This window comes from Entelurus aequoreus, linkage group LG06 (assembly GCF_033978785.1).
Source record: "Entelurus aequoreus isolate RoL-2023_Sb linkage group LG06, RoL_Eaeq_v1.1, whole genome shotgun sequence".
NCBI lineage: Eukaryota > Metazoa > Chordata > Actinopteri > Syngnathiformes > Syngnathidae > Entelurus > Entelurus aequoreus.
In genome coordinates, this window is record NC_084736.1 from 37,802,967 (window position 1) to 37,818,111 (window position 15,145).

At 47.5% G+C, this 15,145-nt stretch overlaps 1 protein-coding gene across 2 annotated transcripts in view; it reads right to left on the minus strand.

The window, feature by feature from the left end:
• Window positions 1-15,145, minus strand: part of acsl2 (acyl-CoA synthetase long chain family member 2) — a 111,599-nt gene that overhangs the window by 65,445 nt on the left and 31,009 nt on the right. The gene's annotated exons all lie outside the window — the stretch shown is intronic.

Sequence of the window (15,145 nt, forward strand, 5' to 3'; positions counted from 1 at the left end):
AATTTAGGACCAAAACACTTAAAACAAGTAAAACACTCTAACATAAAATCTGCTTAGAGAGAAGGATTATCTCATCAGATGGAAAATAAGCAAATATCACCCTTATTTGAGATATTTAATCTTACTTAGATTTTCGTTTTTGCAGTGTAAAGAACACACACACACACACACACACACACACATACACGCACGCACGCACGCACGCACGCACGCACGCACGCACGCACGCACGCACGCACGCACGCACACACACACACACACACACACACACACACACACACACACACACACACACACACCTCAACCTTTCACCTACTTAGGGGAGAAGAAGCAGTAGATGAATATTTACACCTCAGCCATGGCGATCCACAGCAGTGGTGCCACAAAGAAGTGAAAAACAGACCAGAACATTCCAGTTTGAGTGTGAAGAGAACGTCCCCCACCCCCACCCCTGTCTCCCCACTCTCTCTCTCTCTCTCTCTCTCTCGCTATCTCCCTTGCTTGCCCCCATTCATAAAGACTGTTGTCAAAGCCCAGACAGGCGACATTATTGTGGGACTGCCTGGAAGACATGAGACCAAAAAAAAGGTGGAAACACAGCAAAGGAGGAAGATCACCCACAAGTCAGCTTCACAGATGGAGTTGGGACCCCTGCTGGGTCTGTTTTGATATGTCCCTTGACTTTAGACGGTAGAACATCTACACTGCAACATATACTCAGCATTTGTTTTACGTCAACCAACCAGCTTCAGCCTGATGAAAGAGTATTTGACTTCTGCACTAGTGTATGGCAATGGCATTACTTCTAATACTACCAGCGTGGTCAGCTCCCACTTGAGGTCCTGGGTGATGGTGGTGCCCACGAAACGGAAGGAGTCCACAATGGGGACGGGGGTGGGAGAGTCAATCAGGGTGAGGGGGGATGGTGGGGCTGTGACTTTCCTGAAGTCCATGATCATCTCCACTGTTTTCTGGGCGTTCAGCTCCAGGTTGTTGAGTGGTATGCATTGACCTGATCACTGACTAGGACTTATTGGTATGCATTGACCTGATCACTGACTAGGACTTAGTGATATGCATTGACCTGATCACTGACTAGGACTTAGTGATATGCATTGACCTGATCACTGACTAGGACTTAGCGATATGCATTGACCTGATCACTGACTAGGACTTAGCGATTGGGCATAAAACTGTATTTTTTATGACCTATTAAAAATAAGAACCAGGAGAAAAATATAATGAATGTAATGTTTTTATTTAAAATGTATTTCAAAATACTGCAGGTTTAGTGCCAGAAAGTTATAGCAGTGCTCTAAAGGGGGAGAATGCCAAGGTGGTGTAGTATGACTGGTCTTGGGTGGGGACTAGCACCTTGCATCATTTACAGACCACATTGGTCTGACTACAGGCTTGTAGGGATGATATAGCTTCTGTGTTTTTTCCTGACTTAACTTGTATTCCGCTCTACCCCGGTATTGAGCACTGTATAACGGATACACCACAGAAACCTCGACTATATATATATATATATATATGTGTGTGTGTAATATATATATATATATATATATATATATATATATATATATATATATATATATATATATATATATATATATATATATATATATATATATAAAATAAAGTGTGTTTATTTAAGACGGGCAGCAACATCCTGACACTTCCAGTGTGTTGCCTTCTCAGTAGCTTCCCAAACTACTCTGTGTAGTCTTCAATAGCTTGTTATACACTACTGCCATCTGGTGTCTCAAAACGGAAACTACCTTCAAATCGAATGCATTTATTTAAAGGCCTACTGAAATGAGTTTTTCATATTTAAACGGGGATAGCAGATCCATTCTATGTGTCATACTTGATCATTTCGCGATATTGCCATATTTTTGCTGAAAGGATTTAGTAGAGAACATCGACGATAAAGTTCGCAACTTTTGGTCGGTGATAAAAAAAGCCTTGCCTGTACCGGAAGTAGCGTGACGTCACAGGTTGAAGAGCTCCTCACATCTGCACATTGTTTACACCAGCAGCGAGAGCGATTCGGACCGAGAAAGCGACGATTACCCCATTAATTTGAGCGAGGATAAAAGATTTGTGGATGAGGAAAGTGATAGTGAAGGATTAGAGTGCAGTGCAGGACGCCAGGGTGTATCTTTTTTCGCTTTGACCGTAACTTAGGTACAAAGGCTCATTGGATTCCACACTTTCTCCTTTTTCTATTGTGGATCACGGATTTGTATTTTAAACCACCTCGGATACTATATTTTCTTGAAAATGAGAGTCGAGAACGTGAAATGGACATTCACAGTGACTTTTATCTCCACGACAATACATCGGTGAAGCACTTTAGCTTCGGAGCTAACGTGATAGCATCGTGCTTAACTGCGAAAAGAAACAGAAGAAACATGCCCCTGACTGGAAGGATAGACAGAAGATAATAATTATAAATGATAAATGGGTTATACTTGTATAACGCTTTTCTACCTTCAAGGTACTCAAAGCGCTTTGACAGTATTTCCACATTCACACACACATTGATGGCGGGAGCTGCCATGCAAGGCGCTAACCAGCAGCCATCAGGAGCAAGGGTGAAGTGTCTTGCCCAAGGACACAACGGACGTGACTAGGATGGTAGAAGGTGGGGATTGAACCCCAGTAACCAGCAACCCTCCGATTGCTGGCACGGCCACTCTACCAACTTCGCCACGCTGCCCCATCAACAATACTATTATTACTTCTACTATCAGGAGACACCGAACCAAACCCTGGACCTGTAACCACACGGTTAATGCTGTCCAGCCTGGCGAAGCCTAGCAATGCTGTTGCTAACGACGCCATTGAAGCTAACTTAGCTACGGGACATCGACAGAGCTATGATAAAAACATTAGCTCTCCACCTACGCCAGCCCTCATTAGCTCATCACCACCCATGCTCACCTGCGTTCCAGCGATCGACGGCGCGACGAAGGACTTCACCCGATCATCGGTGCGGTCGGCGGCTAGCGTCAGATAGCGCGTCTGCTATCCAACTCAAAGTCCTCCTGGTTGTGTTGCTGCAGCCAGCCGCTAATACACCGATCCCACCTACAGCTTTCTTCTTTGCAGTCTCCATTGTTCATTAAACAAATTGCAAAAGATTCACCAACACAGATGTCCAGAATACTGTGGGATTTTGCGATGAAAACAGACGACTCAAGCTGGCCACCGTGCTATTCCAAAATGTCTGCTTCAACCCGTGACGTCACGCGCAAACCTCATCATATCGAGACGTTTTCAGCCGGATATTTCCCGGGAAATTAAAAATTGCACTTTATAAGTTATCCCGGCCGTATTGGCATGTGTTGCAATGTTAAGATTTCATCATTGATATATAAACTATCAGACTGCGTGGTCGGTAGTAGTGGGTTTCAGTAGGCCTTTAAGCTGCGCACATCCTGTCTGGCTAGCAGACACCTTCTCCACTGATCAATAGCCCCCTTGAAAGGTTGGAACTTGCATTAATGTATTTATTGGCAGGCTTGAATAAGTCATCGAAAGGCATCAGACCCCAGACCTATCGACAGGCATCAGACGTATCAAAAGGCATCAGACCCCCAGACATATCGACAGGCATCAGACCCATCGACAGGCATCAGACCTATCGAAAGGCATCAGACCGATCAAAAGGCATCAGACCCATCGAAAGGCATCAGACCCATCGACGGGCATCAGACTTATTGACCGGCATTAAATCTATCAAACGGCATCAAACCTATCAAAAGGCATCATACCTATCAAATGGCATCAGATCTATCGACAGACATCAGACCTATCGACAGGCATCAGACCCATAGACAGGCATCAGACATAACGACAAGCATCAGACCTATCGAAAGGCATCAGACCCATTGAAAGGCATCAGACCCATGGACGGGCATCAGACCCATCGACGGGCATCAGAACCATCGACGGGCATCAGACCCATCAACAGGCATCAGACCCATCGACAGGCATCAGACCTATCGAAAGGCATGAGACCTTTCGAAAGGCATCAGACCCATCAAAAGGCATCAGACATATCGAAAGGCATCAGACCCATCGACAAGCATCAGACCCATCGACAGGCATCAGACCTATCGACAGGCATCAGACCTATCAAAAGGCATCAGACCCATCGACAAGCATCAGACCTATCGAAAGGCATCAGACCTTTTGAAAGGCATCAGACCCATAGAAAGGCATCAGACCCATCGACGGGCATCAGACCCATCGACAGGCGTCAGACCCATTGACAGGCATCAGACCCATAGACAGGTATCAGACACATCGACAGGCATCAGACCCCAGACCTATCGACAGGCATCAGACGTATCAAAAGGCATCAGACCCCCAGACATATCGACAGGCATCAGACCCATCGACAGGCATCAGACCTATCGAAAGGCATCAGACCGATCAAAAGGCATCAGACCCATCGAAAGGCATCAGACCCATCGACGGGCATCAGACTTATTGACCGGCATTAAATCTATCAAACGGCATCAAACCTATCAAAAGGCATCATACCTATCAAATGGCATCAGATCTATCGACAGACATCAGACCTATCGACAGGCATCAGACCCATAGACAGGCATCAGACATAACGACAAGCATCAGACCTATCGAAAGGCATCAGACCCATTGAAAGGCATCAGACCCATGGACGGGCATCAGACCCATCGACGGGCATCAGAACCATCGACGGGCATCAGACCCATCAACAGGCATCAGACCCATCGACAGGCATCAGACCTATCGAAAGGCATGAGACCTTTCGAAAGGCATCAGACCCATCAAAAGGCATCAGACATATCGAAAGGCATCAGACCCATCGACAAGCATCAGACCCATCGACAGGCATCAGACCTATCGACAGGCATCAGACCTATCAAAAGGCATCAGACCCATCGACAAGCATCAGACCTATCGAAAGGCATCAGACCTTTTGAAAGGCATCAGACCCATAGAAAGGCATCAGACCCATCGACGGGCATCAGACCCATCGACAGGCGTCAGACCCATTGACAGGCATCAGACCCATAGACAGGTATCAGACACATCGACAGGCATCAGACCCATCGACAGGCATCAGACCTATCGACAGGCATCAGACCTATCGAAAGGCATCAGACCTACCGAAAGGCATCAGACTGATCGACAGGCATCAGACCTATCAAAAGGCATCAGACCTATCGAAAGGCATCAGACCTACCGAAAGGCATCAGACTGATCGACAGGGATCAGATCTATCAAAAGGCATCAGACCTATCGACAGGCATCAGACCTATCGACAGGCATCAGACCTATCGAAAGGCATCAGACCTACCGAAAGGCATCAGACTGATCGACAGGCATCAGACCTATCAAAAGGCATCAGACCTATCGAAAGGCATCAGACTGATCGACAGGCATCAGACCTATCAAAAGGCATCAGACCTATCGACCGGCATCAGTCCTATCAAAAGGCATCAGACCTATCGACAGGCATCAGACCTATCGAAAGGCATCAGACCTATCGACAGGCATCAGACCTATCAAAAAGCATCAGACCTATCGAAAGGCATCAGACCTATCAAACAGCATCAGATCTATCAAAAAGCATCAGACCTATCAAACGGCATCAGACCTATCAAAAGGCATCAGACCTATCGACAGGCATCGGACCTATCGACAGGCATCATACCTACCGAACGGCATCAGACCTATCGAAAGGCATCAGACCTATCGACAGGCATCAGACCTACCAAAAGGCATCAGACCTATCGACAGGCATCAGACTTATCGACAGGCATCAGACCTATCAAAAGGCATCCCCCAGACCTATCGATAGGCATCAGACCTATCGACAGGCATCAGACCTATCGAAAGGCATCAGACCTACCAAAAGGCATCAGACCTATCGACAGGCATCAGACCTATCGATAGGCATCAGACCCATCGAAAGGCATCAGACCCATCGAAAGGCATCAGACCCATCGACGGGCATCAGACCCATCGTCGGGTATCAGACCCATCGACAGGCATCAGACCCATCGACAGGAATCAGACCTATCGACAGGCATCAGACCTATCAAAAGGCATCAGACCCCCAGACCTATCGACAGGCATCAGACCCATCGACAGGCATCAGACCTATCGACAGGCATCAGACCTATCGAACGGCATCAGACCTATCAAAAGGCATCAGACCCATCAAAAGGCATAGACCCATCGACGGGCATCAGACCCATCGACGGGCATCAGACCCATCGACGGGCATCAGACCTATCGACCGGCATCAGTCCTATCAAACGGCATCAGACCTTTCAAAAGGCATCAGACCTATCAAATGGCATCAGATCTGTCGACAGGCATCAGATCTATCGACAGGCATCAGACCTATCGAAAGGCATCAGACCCATCGAAAGGTATCAGACCCATCGACAGGCATCAGACCCATCGACAGGCATCAGACCTATCAAAAGGCATCAGACCCCCAGACCTATCGACAGACATCAGACCTATCAACAGGCATCAGACCCATCGACAGGCATCAGACCTATCGACAGTCATCAGACCTATCGAACGGCATCAGACCTATCAAAAGGCATCAGACCCATCAAAAGGCATAGACCCATCGACGGGCATCAGACCAATCGACGGGCATCAGACCCATCGACGGGCATCAGACCCATCGACGGGCATCAGACCTATCGACCGGCATCAGTCCTATCAAACGGCATCAGACCTTTCAAAAGGCATCAGACCTATCAAATGGCATCAGATCTGTCGACAGGCATCAGACCTATCGACAGGCATCAGACCTATCGAAAGGCATCAGACCCTTCGAAAGGTATCAGACCCATCGACAGGCATCAGACTCATCGACAGGCATCAGACCTATCAAAAGGCATCAGACCCCCAGACCTATCGACAGACATCAGACCTATCAACAGGCATCAGACCTATTGACAGGCATCAGACCCATCGACAGGCATCAGACCCATCGACAGGCATCAGACCCATCGACAGGCATCAGACTTATCGACAGGCACCAGACCCATTGAAAGGCATCAGACCCATCGACGGGCATCAGACCCATCAACGGGCATCAGACCCATCGACGGGCATCAGACCCATCGACAGGTATCAGACCTATCGAAAGGCAACAGACCTTTCGAAAGGCATCGGACCCATCGAAAGGCATCAGACCTACCAAAAGGCATCAGACCTATCGACAGGCATCAGACCTATCGACAGGCATCAGACCTAACTAAAGGCAACAGACCCCCAGACCTATCGACAGGCATCAGACCTATCGACAGGCATCAGACCCATCAACAGGCATCAGACCTATTGTTATAAATCAGACCTATCGACAGGCATCAGACCTATCAAAAGGCATCAGACCTAAAGACCTATAGACAGGCATCAGACCTATCAACAGGCATCAGACCTACCAAAAGGCATCAGACCCATCAACAGGCATCAGACCTATTGTTAGAAATCAGACCCATCGACAGGCATCAGACCCATCGACAGGCATCAGACCTATCAAAAGGCATCAGACCCCCAGACCTATCGACAGACATCAGACCTATCAACAGGCATCAGACCCATCGACAGGCATCAGACCTATCGACAGTCATCAGACCTATCGAACGGCATCAGACCTATCAAAAGGCATCAGACCCATCAAAAGGCATAGACCCATCGACGGGCATCAGACCAATCGACGGGCATCAGACCCATCGACGGGCATCAGACCCATCGACGGGCATCAGACCTATCGACCGGCATCAGTCCTATCAAACGGCATCAGACCTTTCAAAAGGCATCAGACCTATCAAATGGCATCAGATCTGTCGACAGGCATCAGACCTATCGACAGGCATCAGACCTATCGAAAGGCATCAGACCCTTCGAAAGGTATCAGACCCATCGACAGGCATCAGACTCATCGACAGGCATCAGACCTATCAAAAGGCATCAGACCCCCAGACCTATCGACAGACATCAGACCTATCAACAGGCATCAGACCTATTGACAGGCATCAGACCCATCGACAGGCATCAGACCCATCGACAGGCATCAGACCCATCGACAGGCATCAGACTTATCGACAGGCATCAGACCCATTGAAAGGCATCAGACCCATCGACGGGCATCAAACCCATCAACGGGCATCAGACCCATCGACGGGCATCAGACCCATCGACAGGTATCAGACCTATCGAAAGGCAACAGACCTTTCGAAAGGCATCGGACCCATCGAAAGGCATCAGACCTACCAAAAGGCATCAGACCTATCGACAGGCATCAGACCTATCGACAGGCATCAGACCTAACTAAAGGCAACAGACCCCCAGACCTATCGACAGGCATCAGACCTATCGACAGGCATCAGACCCATCAACAGGCATCAGACCTATTGTTATAAATCAGACCTATCGACAGGCATCAGACCTATCAAAAGGCATCAGACCTAAAGACCTATAGACAGGCATCAGACCTATCAACAGGCATCAGACCTACCAAAAGGCATCAGACCCATCAACAGGCATCAGACCTATTGTTAGAAATCAGACATATCGACAGGCATCAGACCTATCAAAAGGCATCAGACCTAAAGACCTATCGACAGGCATCAGACCTATCAACAGGCATCAGACCTATCAAAAGGCATCAGACCCACAGACTTATCAACAGGCATCAGACCGATCAACAGGCATTAGACCTATCAAAAGTCATCCCCCAGACCTATCGATAGGCAACAGACCTATCGACAGTCATCAGACCTTTCAAAAGGCATCAGACCTATCAAAAGGCATCAGATTCCCAGACCTATTGACAGGCATCAGACCTATCAAAAGGCATACCCCAGACCTATCGATAGGCATCAGACCTATCGACAGGCATCAGACCTATCGAAAGGCATCAGACCTACCAAAAGGCATCAGACCTATCGACAGGCATCAGACCTATTGACAGGCATCAGACCTATCAAAAGGCATCCGACTCCCAGACCTATCGACAGGCATCAGACCTATCAACAGGCATCAGACCTATCGACAGGCATCAGACCTATCAAAAGGCATCAGACCCCAGACCTATCAACAGGCATCAGACCTATCGACAGGCATCAGACCTACCAAAATGCATCAGACCTATCGACAGGAATCAGACCCATCAAAAGGCATCAGACCTATCGAACGGCATCAGACCCATCGACAGGCATCATACCCATCGAAAGGCATCAGACCTATCGACAGGCATCAGACCTATCAAAAGGCATCAGACCCATCGACAAGCATCAGACCTATCGAAAGGCATCAGACCTTTCGAAAGGCATCAGAACCATAGAAAGGCATCAGACCCATCGACGGGCTTCAGACCCATCGACAGGTCTGATGCCTTTCGACAGGCATCAGACCTATCGAAAGGCATCAGACCTACCGAAAGGCATCAGACCTATCGACCGGCATCAGTCCTATCGAAAGGCATCAGTCCTATCGAAAGGCATCAGTCCTATCGAAAGGCATCAGTCCTATCGAAAGGCATCAGACCTATCGACAGGCATCAGACCTATCAAAAAGCATCAGACCTATCGAAAGGCATCAGACCTATCAAACGGCATCAGATCTATCAAAAGGCATCAGACCTATCAAACGGCATCAGACCTATCAAAAGGCATCGGACCTATCGACAGGCATCGGACCTATCGACAGGCATCATACCTACCGAAAGGCATCAGACCTATCGAAAGGCATCAGACCTATCGACAGGCATCAGACCTACCAAAAGGCATCAGACCTACCAAAAGGCATCAGACCTATCGACAGGCATCAGACTTATCGACAGGCATCAGACCTATCAAAAGGCATCCCCCAGACCTATCGATAGGCATCAGACCTATCGACAGGCATCAGACCTATCGAAAGGCATCAGACCTACCAAAAGGCATCAGACCTATCGACAGGCATCAGACCTATCGATAGGCATCAGACCTATCGAAAGGCATCAGACCCATTGAAAGGCATCAGACCCATCGACGGGCATCAGACCCACCGACGGGCATCAGACCCATCGACGGGTATCAGACCCATCGACAGGCATCAGACCCATCGACAGGCATCAGACCTATCGACAGGCATCAGACCTATCAAAAGGCATCAGACCCCCAGACCTATCGACAGGCATCAGACCCATCAACAGGCATCAGACCTATCGACAGGCATCAGACCTATCGAACGGCATCAGACCTATCAAAAGGCATCAGACCCATCAAAAGGCATAGACCCATTGACGGGCATCAGACCCATCGACGGGCATCAGACCCATCGACGGGCATCAGACCTATCGACCGGCATCAGTCCTATCAAACGGCATCAGACCTATCAAAAGGCATCAGACCTATCAAATGGCATCAGATCTATCGACAGGCATCAGACCTATCGACAGACATCAGACCTATCGAAAGGCATCAGACCCATCGAAAGGTATCAGACCAATCGACAGGCATCAGACCCATCGACAGGCATCAGACCTATCAAAAGGCATCAGACCCCCAGACCTATCGACAGACATCAGACCTATCAACAGGCATCAGACCTATCGACAGGCATCAGACCCATCGACAGGCATCAGACCTATCGACAGGCATCAGACCCATCGACAGGCATCAGACCTATCGACAGGCATCAGACCTATCGAAAGGCATCAGACCCATTGAAAGGCATCAGACCTATCGACGGGCATCAGACCCATCGACAGGTATCAGACCTATCGAAAGGCATCAGACCTTTCGAAAGGCATCAGACCCATCGAAAGGCATCAGACCTACCAAAAGGCATCAGACCTATCGACAGGCATCAGACCTATCGACAGGCATCAGACCTATCAAAAGGCATCAGACCTAAAGACCTATAGACAGGCATTAGACCTATCAACAGGCATCAGACCTACCAAAAGGCATCACACCTATTCGACAGGCATCAGACCTATCGACAGGCATCAGGCCTATCAAAAGGCATCAGACCCCCAGACCTATCGACAGGCATCAGACCTATCAACAGACATCAGACCTATCAAAAGGCATCAGACCCCCAGACCTATCAACAGGCATCAGACCTATCAACAGGCATTAGACCTATCAAAAGGCATCCCCCAGACCTATCGATAGGCATCAGACCTATCGACAGTCATCAGACCTATCAAAAAGCATCAGACCTATCAAATGGCATCAGATTCCCAGACCTATTGACAGGCATCAGACCTATCAAAAGGCATACCCCAGACCTATCGACAGGCATCAGACCTATCGAAAGGCATCAGACCTACCAAAAGGCATCAGACCTATCGACAGGCATCAGACCTATTGACAGGCATCAGACCTATCAAAAGGCATCCGACTCCCAGACCTATCGACAGGCATCAGACCTATCAACAGGCATCAGACCTATCGACAGGCATCAGACCTATCAAAAGGCATCAGACCCCAGACCTATCAACAGGCATCAGACCTATCGACAGGCATCAGACCTACCAAAAGGCATCAGACCTATCGACAGGCATCAGGCCCATCGACAGGCATCAGACCCATCGACAGGCATCAGACCTATCGACAGGCATCAGACCTCTCAAAAGGCATCAGACCCATCGACAAGCATCAGACCTATCGAAAGGCATCAGACCTTTCGAAAGGCATCAGACCCATAGAAAGGCATCAGACCCATCGACGGGCATCAGACCCATCGACAGACATCAGACCCATTGACAGGCATCAGACCCATAGACAGGTATCAGACACATCGACAGGCATCAGACCCATCGACAGGCATCAGACCTATCGACAGGCATCAGACCTATCGACAGGCATCAGACCTATCGAAAGGCATCAGACCTACCGAAAGGCATCAGACTGATCGACAGGCATCAGACCTATCAAAAGGCATCAGACCTATCGACCGGCATCAGTCCTATCAAAAGGCATCAGACCTATCGACAGGCATCAGACTTATCGAAAGACATCAGACCTATCGACAGGCATCAGACCTATCAAAAAGCATCAGACCTATCGAAAGGCATCAGACCTATCAAACAGCATCAGATCCATCAAAAGGCATCAGACCTATCAAACGGCATCAGACCTATCAAAAGGCATCAGACCTATCGACAGGCATCGGACCTATCGACAGGCATCATACCTACCGAAAGGCATCAGACCTATCGAAAGGCATCAGACCTACCAAAATGCATCAGACCTACCAAAAGGCATCAGACCTATCGACAGGCATCAGACTTATCGACAGGCATCAGACCTATCAAAAGGCATCCCCCAGATCTATCGATAGGCATCATACCTATCGACAGGCATCAGACCTATCGAAAGGCATCAGACCTACCAAAAGGCATCAGACCTATCGACAGGCATCAGACCTATCGATAGGCATCAGACCCATCGAAAGGCATCAGACCCATCGACGGGCATCAGACCCATCGACGGGTATCAGACCCATCGACAGGCATCAGACCCATCGACAGGCATCAGACCTATCGACAGGCATCAGACCTATCAAAAGGCATCAGACCCCCAGACCTATCGACAGGCATCAGACCCATCGACAGGCATCAGACCTATCGACAGTCATCAGACCTATCGAACGGCATCAGACCTATCAAAAGACATCAGACCCATCAAAAGGCATAGACCCATCAACGGGCATCAGACCCATCAACGGGCATCAGACCCATCGACGGGCATCAGACCCATCGACGGGCATCAGACCTATCGACCGGCATCAGTCCTATCAAACGGCATCAGACCTATCAAAAGGCATCAGACCTATCAAATGGCGTGAGACCCATCGACAGGCATCAGACCCATCGACGGGCATCAGACCCATCGACGGGCATCAGACCCATCGACGGGCATCAGACCCATCGACAAGTATCAGACCTATCGAAAGGCATCAGACCTTTCGAAAGGCATCGGACCCATCGAAAGGCATCAGACCTACCAAAAGGCATCAGACCTATCGACAGGCATCAGACCTATCGACAGGCATCAGACCTAACTAAAGGCAACAGACCCCCAGACCTATCGACAGGCATCAGACCTATCGACAGGCATCAGACCCATCAACAGGCATCAGACCTATTGACAGGCATCAGACCTATCGACAGGCATCAGACCTATCAAAAGGCATCAGACCTAAAGACCTATAGACAGGCATCAGACCTATCAACAGGCATCAGACCTACCAAAAGGTATCAGACCTATTCGACAGGCATCAGACCTATCGACAGGCATCAGACCCATCAACAGGCATCAGACCTATTGACAGGCATCAGACCTATCGACAGGCATCAGACCTATCAAAAGGCATCAGACCTAAAGACCTATAGACAGGCATCAGACCTATCAACAGGCATCAGACCTATCAAAAGGCATCAGACCCCCAGACCTATCGACAGGCATCAGACCTATCAACAGGCATCAGACCTATCAAAAGGCATCAGACCCCCAGACCTATCAACAGGCATCAGACCTATCAACAGGCATTAGACCTATCAAAAGGCATCCCCCAGACCTATCGATAGGCATCAGACGTATCGACAGTCATCAGACCTATCAAAAGGCATCAGACCTATCAAAAGACATCAGATTCCCAGACCTATTGACAGGCATCAGACCTATCAAAAGGCATACCCCAGACCTATCGATAGGCATCAGACCTATCGACAGGCATCAGACCTATCGAAAGGCATCAGACCTACCAAAAGGCATCAGACCTATCGACAGGCATCAGACCTATTGACAGGCATCAGACCTATCAAAAGGCATCCGACTCCCAGACCTATCGACAGGCATCTGACCTATCAACAGGCATCAGACCTATCGACAGGCATCAGACCAATCAAAAGGCATCAGACCCCAGACTTATCAACAGGCATCAGACCTATCGACAGGCATCAGACCTACCAAAAGGCATCAGACCTATCGACAGGCATCAGACCTATAAAAAGGTGGCAATGAGTGCAGAAAATGATTTTTTGGTTGTTTGTTTGTTTTTTTTGTCCTGTCCAGCTACTCAGGCAAATCATACAGTTGATGTAGATGCCCATATCGGCTATACACATTTACTTTACAAAAGAGAAGTGTAGGATACTTCTCTTGTTGCCTTATTTGTATTTGACTTTATTAAATGTATTTATATAATTATTTGGTGCAGTCGGGCCGGAGCAGGAGGGGATAGAAAGAGAAAAAAGGAAAACAGAGGGGGGAATTGTGGGGACAAGAGGGGGATTAGACAGAGAGACAAAAACAACAGCAGCAAACACAACAAGAAGAACAAGAACAACAACAACAACAGAGCAACATCAGCAAATAGGATATGTACAAATATGATGGTAAAAGTGATAGCAAAGAAGCAGTTAGCTAAATAAATAATGATACAGAAATGACAATGAACATTATTACATTACAAATGGATCAATACAAATACCAATACAAATACCGCTATTGATAATGAACAATACCAATAATTTACCTCTAATATCAACAATACGGTTGTTCAAATGCAACAATAAATATATACGTAATGATAACTAGAGATACAAAAGAAAGCAGAAAAATGGAGGGGAAGAAAGAGAAGCCAACTATATTAACCTTGTAGATTGTTATAGTAACAATAGGTTAAGCTTTGTCAGTGTGCCATGTGTTACCCAGTTTACCCAAGGGCAACAACGTTCATATATGTTTGATGAAACGTGATTATGTGCATGAATGTATGTATGTATATGTACTTGTATATGTACAGTATGTGTACTGTATATGTATGTTTGTACAGTGAATGTATATGTACAGTATGTATATATGTATGTTTTTACAGTGAATGTATATGTACAGTATGTGTATATGTATTTTTTACAGTGAATGTATATGTACAGTATGTGTATATGTATGTTTTTACAGTGAATATATATGTACATGTATGTGTATATGTATGTTTGTACAGTGAATATGCGTGCGGATGTACAAACTTTGAGTATGTAGGTATGTACTGTATTTAAAGTTAACGTTAAAGTACCAATGATTGTCACACACACACTAGATGTGGCGAAATT